General features: G+C 32.9%; 1 protein-coding gene across 1 annotated transcript in view; it reads left to right on the plus strand.

The window, feature by feature from the left end:
- Nucleotides 1-15,220, plus strand: part of klar (klarsicht) — a 402,989-nt gene that overhangs the window by 30,269 nt on the left and 357,500 nt on the right. Inside the window, exon 2 of the mRNA XM_073077398.1 lies at nucleotides 7,761-7,813. The gene's annotated coding sequence lies outside the window, so the exon portion shown is untranslated. The remainder of the gene's footprint in view (nucleotides 1-7,760; nucleotides 7,814-15,220) is intronic.

Raw genomic sequence — 15,220 nt, forward strand, 5'->3', positions numbered from 1 at the left:
ATTAATTTACCGTACCGTTTCTAAACAGATGTGAGTTAACCTTAACATGCTTATTATTATATGACCAAACTGTGAAATTTAACCCCCCGTGTACACATTTGAATAATATATGCGTTACAGAGGGCGGTGTGAATTGGTTTCGTTAAAACAATTCGGTGACCCAAATATAGTTCACGACAAAGCAAATTGGGCTCGCGTATAATACCCTGTGAAACCCCTCAAAAGTGCGCCCAAAATAGGTTTTGGAAGATTAATTTATGGGTGGAGTAATATTTTTAGCGTCAGTCTATTGTCAAAACATTTTAAGTGATGACTTTATCGCTGCTAGCTGAGTTTAAACAAAACATTAATGCTGTTAGTAAAGGATTTTGAGATTTTGCTCTATTGAACAAAGTTTTTAACTGTCCTAGTGTATACATTTATATGTGTTACTCTGTAAATGTGAGTACCTACGGACAAGATGTGATATCTAAGTTGTGCTATAGATATCTTATAGATAGTTCTGCTACATAAACATCGTTAAATTTATTACATCATATAAACACTGAAAATTGAGTAGGTATAGCCACTGTTTCAGGCTTTATTAACTTTGTAACTAAGATAATAACTAACTAAGATATACGTAAGTAATCAATGTTTGTGTTTCAGGCTAAATTTACACTGAATGCCTCTGTATATCAAGATTTCTGAAAATATTTTAAATGTAAATGAATGGTTACTGTTTTAAATATTAATAGCAGCATCATCTTTTCCATTTTAGTCAAATATTTTAAACATCAGGCGCTAATAAATTTCATCTTTTATAATCATTTGGCACGTGGCAACTATTAATAAGTTTTGATAGATCGCCACTTCAAATCACTTGCTCAATCATTTCAACTTATGAAGTTGTCAAAGCAGTGTTTGTTTGTGTTACTCTTATAGCTTGCTTCCCTTAAGGAATGTCTATTTCAGGCCGCACTGTCTTTGATTGCCGTTGACGAGACATCAAAGATAAAGATTTAATTTGTTCTTTTTTGAATCTTTAGCAAAACTTCCGTAAAAATACATTCTGTCCTCAAGGAATGTATGATGTATGTAACGTATTTTTGGACAACATCGTTGAATTTAAATTTTGCACGACTCATGATGCGAAGCATCAGAGAGTGCTTTACGATCGAAAAATTTTTTTCGCTTCATTTTGGCGGCTATTTTTATTATTATAGCCTTGATAGTTCACGGAATCAAGATATTTTGCATACTATTGTCGAGATAATTTAATGGAGATTAATTCCATACTTTTTAAAAATGATTTACTGCAATAGAATTGGAAAGAAACACCAAAATAGGTCAAAAAATTTTCCTGTCCGTCATGTGTGAAACCTGAAAACACTGTAACATGTGAAAAAATCCATCATTTGAATTATTTTTTTTTTTTTAATTCTAATCGACGATTGTAGGTCACTGAATGCGAATGATTAATTAATTCAGTGTCGTTTAATTGCAATTAATAAAAAACGAAAACTACAAGACTGTATATCTATAGATATTATGTACATTTATTCCACCAGGGGCGCTTGTGCAGTACTTTCTTCCTACTACAGCTGTTTTTTCGGCAATTAATTTTGAACGACTTAAGTTTTTTTTTTTTATATTTCATAATTAAATGAGCATTATGAGTCGTGCACTTTTGGATTTTCCAAACTTTTTTAAAGATGCGAATACAAAGACTGCGAACAATGTATTGTAACTCTAATTTTTTTAAACTAATAATGAATTAAGTAAATTAATTGGGCCAAATGATGTGAAGTATGTTAAGGCTAAGAATGTAACAAGATCGTGTTGCAAAATAATTCCAAAAATATTTGCCTGTTACAAATAAATATAGTAGTAGAATAAAATGCGCATTCTTTGCACAGTTGTTCAGTTGAACAAGTCCAATACAAAAAGCAGAATGATAAGTTTGTTGTCGCCCTCTTATGGATGGCGAAACTATTGCTAGATAAACATTAGAAACTGGAACAGGTGTATAAACATGCTAACAAAAGAACATATGATTGAAAGGGTTTTCAAGAATTGCCACGAGAATGCTTCAGATATTCTTGAAATATTTACAGAATGTAAGTGTTTGACTCTACAGTGTATTGCATAAGTGGATAATTTCTTGAAAACTTAAAAAAAAGGATGACCTGATGAAAATCAATGAATTGCAATAAACAAGTCCAGTAAACAAGTAAATTTAACTCTTACTAAAATCCCACTGATTACTAAATAATTTAATTAAATGTTCGAAACCAAGAAGCAAAAGCAGGAATAATTGTAAAAGTAAAATGGAGACTATAAACTATTTTATCAAACGCGATAAATCGTTTGATTCGCTTACTGTGCATCGGATTTAGTTCAATCGTAACCATAATGGCTTTATTGCGGATGAACAGACATATAAACCTCATATTAACAACCGTGAAGAGGTGTTGTGGATGACAATTTATTTTATTGTTTTCATTATGTTCTGGAAACCAGGCCGCGCTTTCCCGCTTGACCTACACATTTACGTTTGTGGGATATGGTTTTATGGAGGTTCTTTATTGCGCAGCTTTTGAAACTATCGGTTACACACTGGTACTAATCGTTAAGTTTTGTTTGAATTATTGTTTAAAGCTGTGGCCGGGTTAAACATCGTATCCATTCACAATATTTTATCTTGCAACCGTTATCTTACAAGTTTCTAATCCCTTTGTATTTGTTTCATCTTCATTGACAACTTATGGACTACTTGCTTCTGTGTAATAAACCTGACTTACTTCTATTACAATGTTAGGTGCAATCGTGTCATTAACATCATTCACACTTCCTAACTCTTAGGTAAATACGAAACCTGTTGAAACATCTCAACAAACGTATTTGTACGGACATTGCTGATTGGTTATCTTCTTTAACGTATTCCGATGGCCACGATAGACTCGTGGAACTGGCCAATTCTCTCGTTTTATGCAAGCGTACCTTTAGAATTACCCAAAGTGCGTTGAATAATGTATCTAGTCCAACAGTTACTTCTCGACTCTCATGCTAATTACAAGTATTTAGTCGCATTCAACTGTATCTCGCCCTATTCCGCCCGACATTGTGGTTTTATTTAGAACGCGAAAAATTAAACTGACAATGATTTTAACGAATACTTTTTAAGAATATGAATTCTCATGAATTGTTCGAATATTGTTTTTCGACCAGTACAGAAAAATAATATATTCACCTTTATTTTCTCAATTTACACATAGTTACGGCATTGCATTATTTTTGAAAAAAAGTAAGCCTTACGTAGACCTACCACAGTAATATTACATCATTCAATTTGTTTTAACAAAGAAAAAAGAAAATGTTTAAAAAGACCATGGTGCTTAAATAAAGTAGTTTTTGATGAGCGTGAAGTAAAAAGGTAACTTAACTTTTTTCAATTGTACTTAGACTGTAGTGCATCATTTATATACTACGTTTAAAGTTTACAACATTGACACACACAATTATTGCATTATTTTAATTTCATGAAAATCGCGATATTATATGTTTACTTGAATGTGTTATAATAAAATACGAGGTGGCATATAAAAGTTACCGTGTTTTCTTTCGCGTAACAATTTTTAACCAATTTTCGTTAGAGTTGACGAAATCTTGAAAGTTGAGGAAAATTTGGAGCAAGACGCATTAAACTAAAAGCATTCTTATTTTCCAAAAGTGATGCTACTCTATCAAATTTTATTGTTATTGTAATTTTAAAGCCAATGAAAGAACAAAAGAATGTTTATGATAACAGAGTTCATTAAAACATAAGTACTGGTTCCTAAGTAAGTTTATCGGATCTAAAAGCCTTTAAGCCCATGTTAGGCTTAATGCATCGGGCATACATTCTAGTGAGGTCAATAGCAAGTGGAGGAAGGAAGTGCGTGTCTAATCGCTGATCGAGAGGCGTGATCCTACGACCTGCCTGGAGGCTTGGGTAGTCGCAAGTCATGATCGGCAAGAGGATTTAATATTGGATCTGGGATTTAGAAATACAATTGTTCATCATCATCAACCCATTACTGTCCCACTGCTGGGCACGGGTCTCCTCTCAGAATGAGAAGGATTAGGCCATAGTCCACCGCGCTGGCCAAGTGCGTATTGGTAGACTTCACATACCTTTAAGATTTTTATCTCTCAGGTATGCAGGTTTCCTCACGATGTTTTCCTTCACCGTTTAAGCAAGTGAAAATTAATTTATAATACGCACATAAATTTGAAAATCAGAGGTGCGTGCCTGGGATTTGAACCTCGGACCCCTCGATCGAGAGGTCGCGTTTCTTAACCACTAGGCTATCACTGCCAATACAATTGTTCTTTATACAATATTCTTCTTTAACTATCACAACCTTTGGAATCCTGTTGTAATCCTTTTTAGTAAGGTTTACAACATTGATACAATTCAAAATATTACAAGAAACTAAATTTACGATTTTGTTAATATTTTACGATGGGAACAACAAAAAAGTAATTAAAATCCTTAAACCATCATAATTTGTCTAATATTTATTAAGTCTCAGAGCTATGAAAATGTAGGTATATCGAGTTTGCCTCAACTATTGAAGTATCTACAACAGGCCATTTCTTTTCAAGCATAGAACAGTTTGTACTTCGCCTTTCCATGAATCCGCTTTTCTCTTACATTACTTACCACACATAATACAACTCGCCGTAACATTTTACTAACCAAAGCAACTAACGTCGCTCCACTTCGAGAAGTTAATATGGTGTTTGGGTGCAAGTCCTCATTGCTTCGCCACAAGTGTGCAATTGTTTGTAGACATACGTAGTTTTCCGCCTTGGGCTATCGGCCAGTGTTATGTGGGTTACCGCAAATCGTATCTTTATCTCAGAATATCAGTTTTCTTATTTGCGCATGCGTTTTCCGTCTTGGTTAATGACTAATTGAGTATTTTTTGGTAATTTATTTATTATTTCTTAAGTAAGTTTCGTAAGTAAACCGAAACGTTAAGTATTTTATATAGTTTTGGTCTTTAGTCTTCAGACATTTAATGACTTATTACAGGATAGATACTAGTATGTTCGTGATAAGTAAGAGCATATCAGAAATTCTCTTTAAATAGTTATGTAAATATATAATACATGCTGATTTAAATTTTGATCTGTCTAAATTGTAACATTTTCTCTATAATATTATTGACTAGTTACTAAGTCGTGCGAGTATTAAACAATGCTGCAGCAGTAACGGAAAATCTATAGAAATCCACTTCCGCATTTTCTATTGGAAAAGTTGCGTGAAATGTATGGCATAGTTACCTAAAGTTCATTGTCAGAAAGATTCTCAATAAGAAAACAATGTAACGGAAGTGGGTCAATATTGTGCTAATTATCGCCATGTCAACAGTTAATAAGTGGGTGTAATTGGAACTTGTGAACAACAATTAGGTCTCAATTGTAATTGCTAGGCCGATCGCTCGTGCCCATTACCTTTGTGAACTCACGCACGATGTTTCCCTTAGGGATGGCGATTCTTTCCGAAAAATATCAATTCTTGAATCGATTCGATCGAAGTGCAATAAATCGATTCACAAAAAAATCGAAGCCCAAAGAATCGATTCTCCAAAAATCGATCTTCCAGCTAAAAATGGGCGAAGATATCGAAAAAAAGGTCATCAGGACTAAACAAGCACTGAAATACATATCCGTTAGCAAATAATATCTATAACACATTCAACCAACTTTAAAAAGATTCGATTTTCTTAGGATGAAAGATCGATTCACTGAATCGAACCATTACTGGATATCGATTAAAATAATCGATTTTTTGTTTAAAAGATCGATTCCTCGATCTCAGATCGCCATCCCTAGTTTCCCTCACCGCGAGATTTCATGTACACAATGCCATTGTTATGTAGATTAATGATTGTAAGCATAAAAGCTATTAGGGGCAAGAAATCGATTACGGATGTGGTTGCTTACCACTTTATGTAAGTAATATAAGTAAAACACATCATAATTTATCTGAACGTATATTCCTACAATAAAGATCATATTTTACCGATCGTATAGTTTGTAATCAAAATGAAATCTCTCTATCTTAATTAATACTACGGCGTAGAGCCTGAATGAGAACACAATATATATCGATACCTCAAGTATCTAGATTCTAGAATATATTAAAAATAATGCAGGTCAACGACCGGCATTATTTTTATTAATTATTATTAATTATTTTTATTACGGTTGAAATTTTCATTTATGTATTTTTTAAAGGTGCTATATATTTTCAGGTGATAAACGCGTTGATACGTTATTCAATTTTTGTAATATATTTATAGGTGATAAAGAGTTGATACGTCATTCAATTTTTTAGACATGTAAAATTGAATAACAAGAATATAAACAAAATTGAAATACTAGAACTTTACAAATAAATGTTTAGTAATCTAAGCAAAACACTAAAAGCACTTGAAGCTAGAGAGCGGATTCAAAATGTCATGTTAGGTAATCGGTATATATCTGTTGTAGGTAATTAGAGTAGTTCTCAGGGATATCTGTGGCTGGAGCACGATTTGTTAAATGTTAATGCCGTAAGTTTTATTGTTTTCGAACGGGGAGGTACACGCCTTTTAGATATTTCACGCGCCATTTAACATTGTTAGAGCGCTGGAGACCTAATAGCGAAAGTTATGAGAACACGGTTCAAGATGTCTTGATTTAAAAGATATAGACAGATAAAGAATCGAATAAATGAAATGATGATTTATATACTGATAGCCCGTAGGGTTTATTATGTCGTTGGTGCTTTGGATTCTTACAAATTAAGCATACAAATATCTAGATCCATAAGAAAAATCAAAAGAAAGAAACAGATCGTGTAATACCAGTATGGCGGCTGCAACGCCACATGCGTCATAATTAAAAACCTTATTGGTTCTTTTATTTTTGCATTGACGTGATGCTCTTTTAAATAACGAATAATTTGACTACTTATAGTATATGTATTGTATTATCTACCTTAGTAGTTTTTTGGTCTTTATCCGAAAATTATTATCCTCTTTTAAACTGAAGTAATAAAAACTAGAATAGTTATAAAGCAGCGATCTCATAGCATGTGCGAGGAAAATAAATTTAAAGGGAAATTAATAAAACATCTAAAAGGATGGCCAGAAATATACAGGGAGTTGGCACGTTGCCAGCACAGCGGTCATCTCCTGTGTTAGAATGCGCTGGACTAGTGGAAGCTCGGTATGCATAGGACACTTTGACATATAACTTGGAGATGGATGTCCTGAATAGTTTTCTATTTCTGTTGTTTTATGTACTTCGTGTGATCACTCATTTGTATAAGTAAATTGGAGGATTGCTTTAAGTTTTATTTCATTATTTCTTGTTTATTACTTATATACACATGTTTGTCCTTCGAACCATGGAATAACATTGCGTAGTAATTAAAATGTATCATTAAAATTATTTCGTGTCAAGGGACATTTGTTTTTTATTCTTACATGTTTCTTAACTTATTAAACTCATGTTAAATACATTTTACGTGAAAAATATCTATTTTCGTGGTAAACGGATCCTTTAAGATCGTTGTGTCTGTAATTACGGAACTCATCCATTGTGTATGACACTCACAAGACAGGTACTTTTTTAAACTTCCTTTGTCGGAAATATTTGTCGTGCCTTTTCATGTTTTCCTTTTGTTTGTGCGTGTTAGTAATTTGGTTGGTGTTTTCTAATTTAGATGTGTTTTATTACAGGTACTCGTACCAATGCCAGAAATCGGGATTATGACGTTCATGTCATAAAAGAGGTATAAAAATTTATTTGGTTCGTAAGGTATTACAGCAATGCATGCGATGATGAAGAGTATTGGTATATTATTTTATTGCAGTAATAGTTCCTATAAACAAGATGTGTCGTCATTTTTTGAAGATATAAAGTGTTCTAAGCGTCATTTTACATTTAAGGGTAACTTCGAAGAAGTTTTTTCTTCCTTATTTTGACCGGCTTCGACGAACCACCATATATATTAGTCACTACACTGCATATTTCAATAGATAATTTACCAATTGACCTCCACCTTTGGTCACTTTTCAAATACAAAAATAGTAAACATTATCTCTTCCCACGGCTGAACAGTTCAAGTGGTCGAAACTATTAAAGCAATTTTACGCACCGCGGCGTCGTTCGAACCTCGGTAATGTTATTACTTTGAAGTCCGCTTTCGTCTACCATGTTATTGTAGTTTGAGTGAGTCATCATCTCCTAGAATATAAGCGAAGTCTTTCATGGGTTTCAGTGCGCCTCGAATATAAACGACATTCAAGGGGTCTTCAGCGCTGATAAAGTGAAGAATCTTTTGAATCATTTGAAGGTAGGGATTTAGAAAGAAGACTATAAACTTTTGTGAAAATTGTTGGGAGTGTCACAACGTTTCTTAAAGCCAATGAAAAATTACCTATTTTAGTTATTTTTAGGATATTTACCATTTAAGTTTCAAACGATTTTTAAAATTGGCGGAGGAATGGCGTAAGGTTAATACTAGCTTTCCTTTCTGCATCCTAAAACAGTACTGAAGAACGGTTAACGACTTGGTATGAACTTGTCATTACATAATAGAGCCAAGAAGTCGTGGTTTCATGTCACCGTAAATGATATTGTGTCTGCAAATCGACTGTTTTGCTTGACTAGTACAAATGAACGTGCATTTTCGTTATGCAATTAATTCATTTGCGTAGATGAATTAATTGCATAAAAGGTAACGTAATACATATTACAGGTTAGTTAACACCTGTGCCAATAGCTCAAGGTCGCAAATAGTTAATTGCACTATTTCATTGCATAAGTGCCTTGCAAAGGAAATAAGCCTATGACTCATTAACATAAGCTTTGAAGCAACTAAATGTATAGTTTACTTTAAATCTAATTAACGATGCTCATAAATCTCAGGGAACAAGTTTAAGTATGAAGATAATAAACAAAGGAACTGTTTTCACTTTGAATACAAATTTTCGGGGTGTAAATTTCATATATTAAAGAAATAGCTTACTCGATTTGCAAATTTGAGTTTTGCCAAGTCCAGCTTTTAAAAATACAGGAAAAAGGACGAAATTAATATCGCTATGTTCCGCTATTTTCGACTTAATAGCTGTATATAACATAGAGGATAGCGTAGCGGAAAATTTTCAAATGCAATAATGCTAGAAAAAGTATACGGAGACGTTTGTGAATAAATTGACTTCCAATTTATAATCATGGAAACATGGTAAATAAATTCAGGTATTAGGCACTAAATGCGGTCAATGATCAAGTAATAATTTAGTCACCATGAGGACAATACCGACGGCCTTGTAGGCTGCTGACAGTTCAGTGAACCCACTCGTTCCAAATAAAGACGGAATCCAAACGCTTTGAGTAAAGACGAATATAGCGTAGACAAATATATTATTTCTGATCCAATTTGTTTTGCTTTTTGGTTCTGCATATTTAAAGCCGTTTGGATTAAATGGAGATTAAAAATCTTTTGATCTTTACAAGTTAGTACACGAGTTACATGAAAACATGTTTTTTAATTACACAAAAGGTTTGTGTAATTATATATATAGTATTCATTTAGAGGAGATTAAGGTGACAAGTTATAATTATTTTATTTATGATTTTGTGGTTGATAGAAAGTTTTTGTATTTGTAGTTCATAATGAATACCACTCTCTTAAATTTTGGCAACTTTTTGGACAAGGCACACTTCCATAACCTATTTTATTTAAAACTACTACTCTGTACGTCTATAATAAGACTGCGCTAGTGTAATTGTCAACGATACTACTGTTAGAACTGTATTCATTTGTTTGTTTACATTTCTCTATCGTAATTGCTATCTTAGGATCACTTTGAAGGCGTGACGAATCTCTTAGATATCCGTGTACTATATTTAAACAAGTATCCATCTAAGCTTCAATTGAACGGAACACAAAGGGCCCTTACCGGTTGTCCAAACAGGCCAGTAATGAATATGAATGGTCGCTCCTGGCCGTAGGTGTCCGATTATGATGTAATAGAACGAGATCCGGAGGCAGATTGTGGATGTCGCCTGGCAAAGAGTAAATGACAAGTATAGAAGAACAGACGGTATTAAACAGTTTGTTAAAATCATTAAAACTGACTAGGATTTTCGTTCTACTTATAGACCGGTTTTTAATGACGCTCACATAACCTTATATAAGTAACTCATATTTAACCCCTGTTTTGGGATAAAACTATTTAGGACGGTTGATTAAATCCTTATACAACGGTTTTAACTGTTACAAGTGCGTAGATCTGCTGCTACTTAATATGTTATAAATCAGTTTTATTAATTAATTCTTAATTAATTTTGAACTATTTTAGTAATACTACAGCATTCTCTTTAGGATCTTGCAATTTAAGTTGGACTCGTGTATCATCATCATTGCACTATCCTGTTCCCTTCTCGTCTCTCAGAATGAGAAATGCTGATACAAAATACTCTCGTATGTAAGTTACCTAGGATAACTCAAATCTTGAAAGTCTACGTTGATTTAGTTTGCATATATTTTTTATGGTTGGGGTTTTTAATACGCTTTTATTATCTTCAGACGTATGTATGTTGGTATGTTAGTATGTAACGGAATCTTTGAACATGATTTTAACCCCCTTCAAAACGTCGGATTAACTTGAAATTTGGCATACTTATTAAGGACCGATGACAATTCAATATTTTAAACATTCTGACCCGTTATCCTTACTAGGATAATCAGGATCAGCGATTTTTGTTTTCCTGAGACCCGGAAGGTCTGCGTTTAGACCAATAAAGGAATCTACCAGGCGCGCCGATCACCTAACCTAACCTGACCTGACCTGACCTGACCAGACCTGACCTGACCTGACCTGACCTGACCTGACCTGACCTGACCTGACCTCAACTTCGACGCGTCCGTTGTTAATAGCATCATGAAGCGGTGTCTCATCATCCTTATTCATTCAGCACTTCAACATCTGCACCTTCTTTTAATAAGATTTCCACTATTTCATTGTTCCCATTTCTTGCTGCCAAATGTAAAGGCATATATGATTTCAGCTCATCGTCATAGTCACAACTTATATTATTAACTCGAGCTGTAAAATTAATTAAACTACTAACAGTTTTAAAATCTCTGCAGGCAGCAGCAACACAAAGAGAAGAAATTCTATAATTATTTTTGATATTAACATCATCATGCTGTAATATTAAATCGATGATTGGACGACGTCGTCCTTTTGAAATGGCTAGATGTAAAGCAGTTGACCGTTTTTCTCTTGAGTATTGCCACCAGCGCCTGTTTTTAAAAGATGCTCTATCATCCTTTTTCCGTGATTACTTTTATCCAAGATAGAGGACCTGGGATATGGTATAAATTATGAAAGAAAGCAGTTAGCATTGGCAATTCGGATGTCATTCAACAACTCCTCTGGGATTTTCACGTTAACAATAAAAATAAACACCAATGTAAAACACCACTTCATACAGCTGTGTTAAACAATGACCCAATATTCATTTTTGCACTGCTAAGCAAAGGTGCTGATGCTGATTCGAAAGATAAACTTGATAATACGCTACGTAATAATCGTTAAAATAATCGCTAAAATAATCACTAAAAAATGAAAAATAAATAATAGTTAAAAAAAAACTGTATTTTTTAGTTTTTAAAAAGCGTGGGGTGATTTTTAAGATATTATCAAAATGAGAATCCTTCTACTCAATATCTATCAATAAAATATTTATAACTATTGACACCATGCACCCCACGCTTTTTTTACAATAAAAAATATTTTTATCTTATTTACACTATTCTTAATTCAAATTTAAAAAAAAATATTTTCTATTTTTTAGTTGGATTTTCTATAAAAAGTGTATTTTTTTAGTTTTTTTTTAAACTATTATTTATTTAATTTTAATTTTGTAGTATCCCAATATTACCAGAACGTGTTACGCATCTACATTTGCAGCATTCTTAATAGAATCTAATAAGAAATGTCAGTACTTTCTCGAGTCTTGGAAAGCCTTAGAAAGCCTAATGACCAGTAATGATTTTTAAATACGTTGACAAACATGAACCGTGCAAGATTTGCATTTAGAGAGCTTCCGAGAAGAATGACGGCACTCACACAGTTGGCAAAGTATTTTCCTATTAGCTTTTATTATTATGATTTGTGTTAACATTTCTTCATTAGATTCCAATCATCAATCATCCATCGGAATCATTAATCAATTTGTTGTTTTACCGATTATACGAGTGAGTGTTTTAATTTTTTCATCTACTGGATTGACATTTGGTGTTTATCATTGATTTATTGTTATTACACCTAATATTTTGCAATGTTTCATTTCATGTAATACTTATTTCACAAGAGCTTAATCTGTTGCATCGACATTCGGCATAAGATGTTTATCTATGTACGGTACAGCAAGTTGTGACATGCGTGCGTGGGTGTCCATCGACTGCGGCTAACTGTTCAGGCGATGATTCTCTTATTGTTTTCTCTGTTATATCGTTGTCGTTAGCTTCACAATCATCTAATGCAATGCCTTATAATGTATCTAATTAAAATGCGATGTTTGTAACCATATCATTTACTCCGAGTTATTAGAGTTTAAATCATCCTAACTATTCTACGAATGAAATGTGTCAATTTTGTGATACCATCTGCGTAGGCTTCCAACGAATGATTTAATTGTTAAAAAATAATCTTCGTAGTCAACATGAGTTTAAATGTCTCTAAACAATAAACGACCGCCCATCTGACCTAAATTGAATTTGTATGAAGAAAAGACTATCAACGACGAAACAACGGCACCGAGGTCTATTGAAATTTATTACGGCCACCTTGATTGGACGAACAATACTAACGGTCCGAAAGATTAAACAAATGAACATGGAAACGGTTACCATAAAAGAAATGACGAAGTTGTGCAATACTATTATGATTTAATGAAACCTTATAAAAGAACACGTGTTCACTAATATTACTCTGAGCGTAAAAGATTATTTGCATTGTGAGTATAAATTAGTATTAGCTAATGTGTGGAGAATGAGATAAGATGAGCAAATTAATGTTGTAATGCTTTGGATTTTTGATCTCACTATGGTAAGAAGATAGCTTAAAAACTATTTTAATTTATCTTTACTCAAAACTAAATTGTAATGAAAGCTTATAAATCCATCTAAAAACCACATTTAATTTTTTTTAAGATGATATACACCGGTACATAAATATTATTAAGCTTAATACTGTAGATACTTCGTTTTATTAAATTGATTTCATTAATTTAACTTTTACAAATTTCATTTAATAAACTACTTTTCCGTATACTATAGTCTTGTATGCTAATTACCTTTAAATGTGAATAATTAACTGAAGCGTGCAAATTGTCCGTTTCAAATGATAAGAAATTATCCATTAGTAAAATTTCATCAATAATTTATTATTCGTATTTAGTGAATGTGAATAATTATAAAGATAATCCTAATTGAAATTTAATGTAAAGCGTATTGAAGGCGAAACCGTTTATAAAGTTCGCTGTAATGCAAATCAGGCCAGCAAGTTGTACAGAGGTACTTATACAACAAGTTTCAAGTTCTTGTAAATAGCAAATTATTCTGGTAGAATGTTGAACAGTGACGTAGTTGAGTGATTAAAAATTGTTCAGTTCAAACCGTTGTTCAGGGGTGAAAAATTTTAATTATTAAATTATCTTTTTTAATCTGTTCTCTTCATATTGTTCTAGGCTTTACTTTTATTAAAATTGGCAGCTTTTACCAGATCGTAATTTTTTCTCAGATGCAGATAAAAATATTGTCCTTATTGTTCCGATTAATACTAATGCTGCTTATTTTACCCGTTTGCCGATATTGTTTTATAAATTTTGTTTGCCGATAATGTTTGATAAATCAGGCCAGCCAACTTGCTGGCTTACAGAGATACAACAAGTTTTTAAGTTCTTCTAAATATGTAGCAAATTATTCTGGTAGGATGTTGAACGGTGACGTTGTCTGTGATTTTTTTTGGGACATATTTAACATTTTAATGGAATAAATTATCTTTTTAGGCTTCCGTACACAGAGGGTAAAAACGGAACTCTATTAATAAGCCTCCGTTGTTTGTTCTTCTGTCACAGGGCTCTATCTCTTGAACAATAATAGATAGACACTTGATTTTTTTACTATGTAAATTAAATAATATTAATCGTTAGCCGCCATAACAACAAATACTAAAAATATTTACTCTGATCTCTTGGTATTCTAGTCGTTACTTTTAATAAAATCAGCAGGTTTTACCAGATCATCAATTTGTCCTAGAAGCGGATGAAAATATTTATTATTCCTTATTGTAACGATTAATACTAACGCTGCTCATTTTTACCCGATTGTGGATGACGTTTTTCGAACATATGTAATATGGATGTCTCATTCTTTAGCACCCCCTGTAGCCCAAATGGTTTGAGGGATTTTAACATACACGGTATCGTTAGTTTCATCTACATTGGGAGTGATGCAGGCTATATTTTAAAAGCAGTCAACTTTTTCTATTATAATAATTTTGAATAATAGACGCTTTTTGCAGATACTTACTGCATGAAAAGGGACATACGATATCTTCACGTACTTCAAAAGTAATGATCGGAAGAGACCACCTGCTTGTGTTTACTGCTTCATGGCGCAACTAAAGATATCTTTAGGTTACGTTTGATGCAATGCGGTGTTACTTTGTGGCTGTTGTGGCCCTTTCGAGCGGATATAGTCGGTACACTTTATGTTTCGATGAAATAGGGTACAACACCAAATCACCTTACTTCGCAACTTATATCAACATTGTGTCTAAATTGTTGGTTTGTTAAAGAAAATAGTGCTATCCGCTATCTATTTTGTCAGCTATATGATGATGATCTCTCGTTATTAATAATGAATCTGTCCACATCTTGGCTGCCCAGGATCGAATTTTGACAATTTCTTGTATGATGAAGAAATAGTCAAATGTAAAATTTTGGTAGCCATAACATTGGATTGATTCATTATTAATAATGGGGGCAAAGAAGTAAAGAATAAATAATGTCTAGACGGGAATAATCACATTTTCTAGCTGAAATAATGTACCAGAAACTATAGTAGTTACTAAATACATAAGTAAATCATTATAATATACAACCGTAAAATTACTTTTGC

This window comes from Epargyreus clarus, unplaced genomic scaffold (genome assembly GCF_041222505.1).
Source record: "Epargyreus clarus isolate Ecla_fem2 unplaced genomic scaffold, WU_Ecla_fem_2.2 ptg000010l, whole genome shotgun sequence".
NCBI lineage: Eukaryota > Metazoa > Arthropoda > Insecta > Lepidoptera > Hesperiidae > Epargyreus > Epargyreus clarus.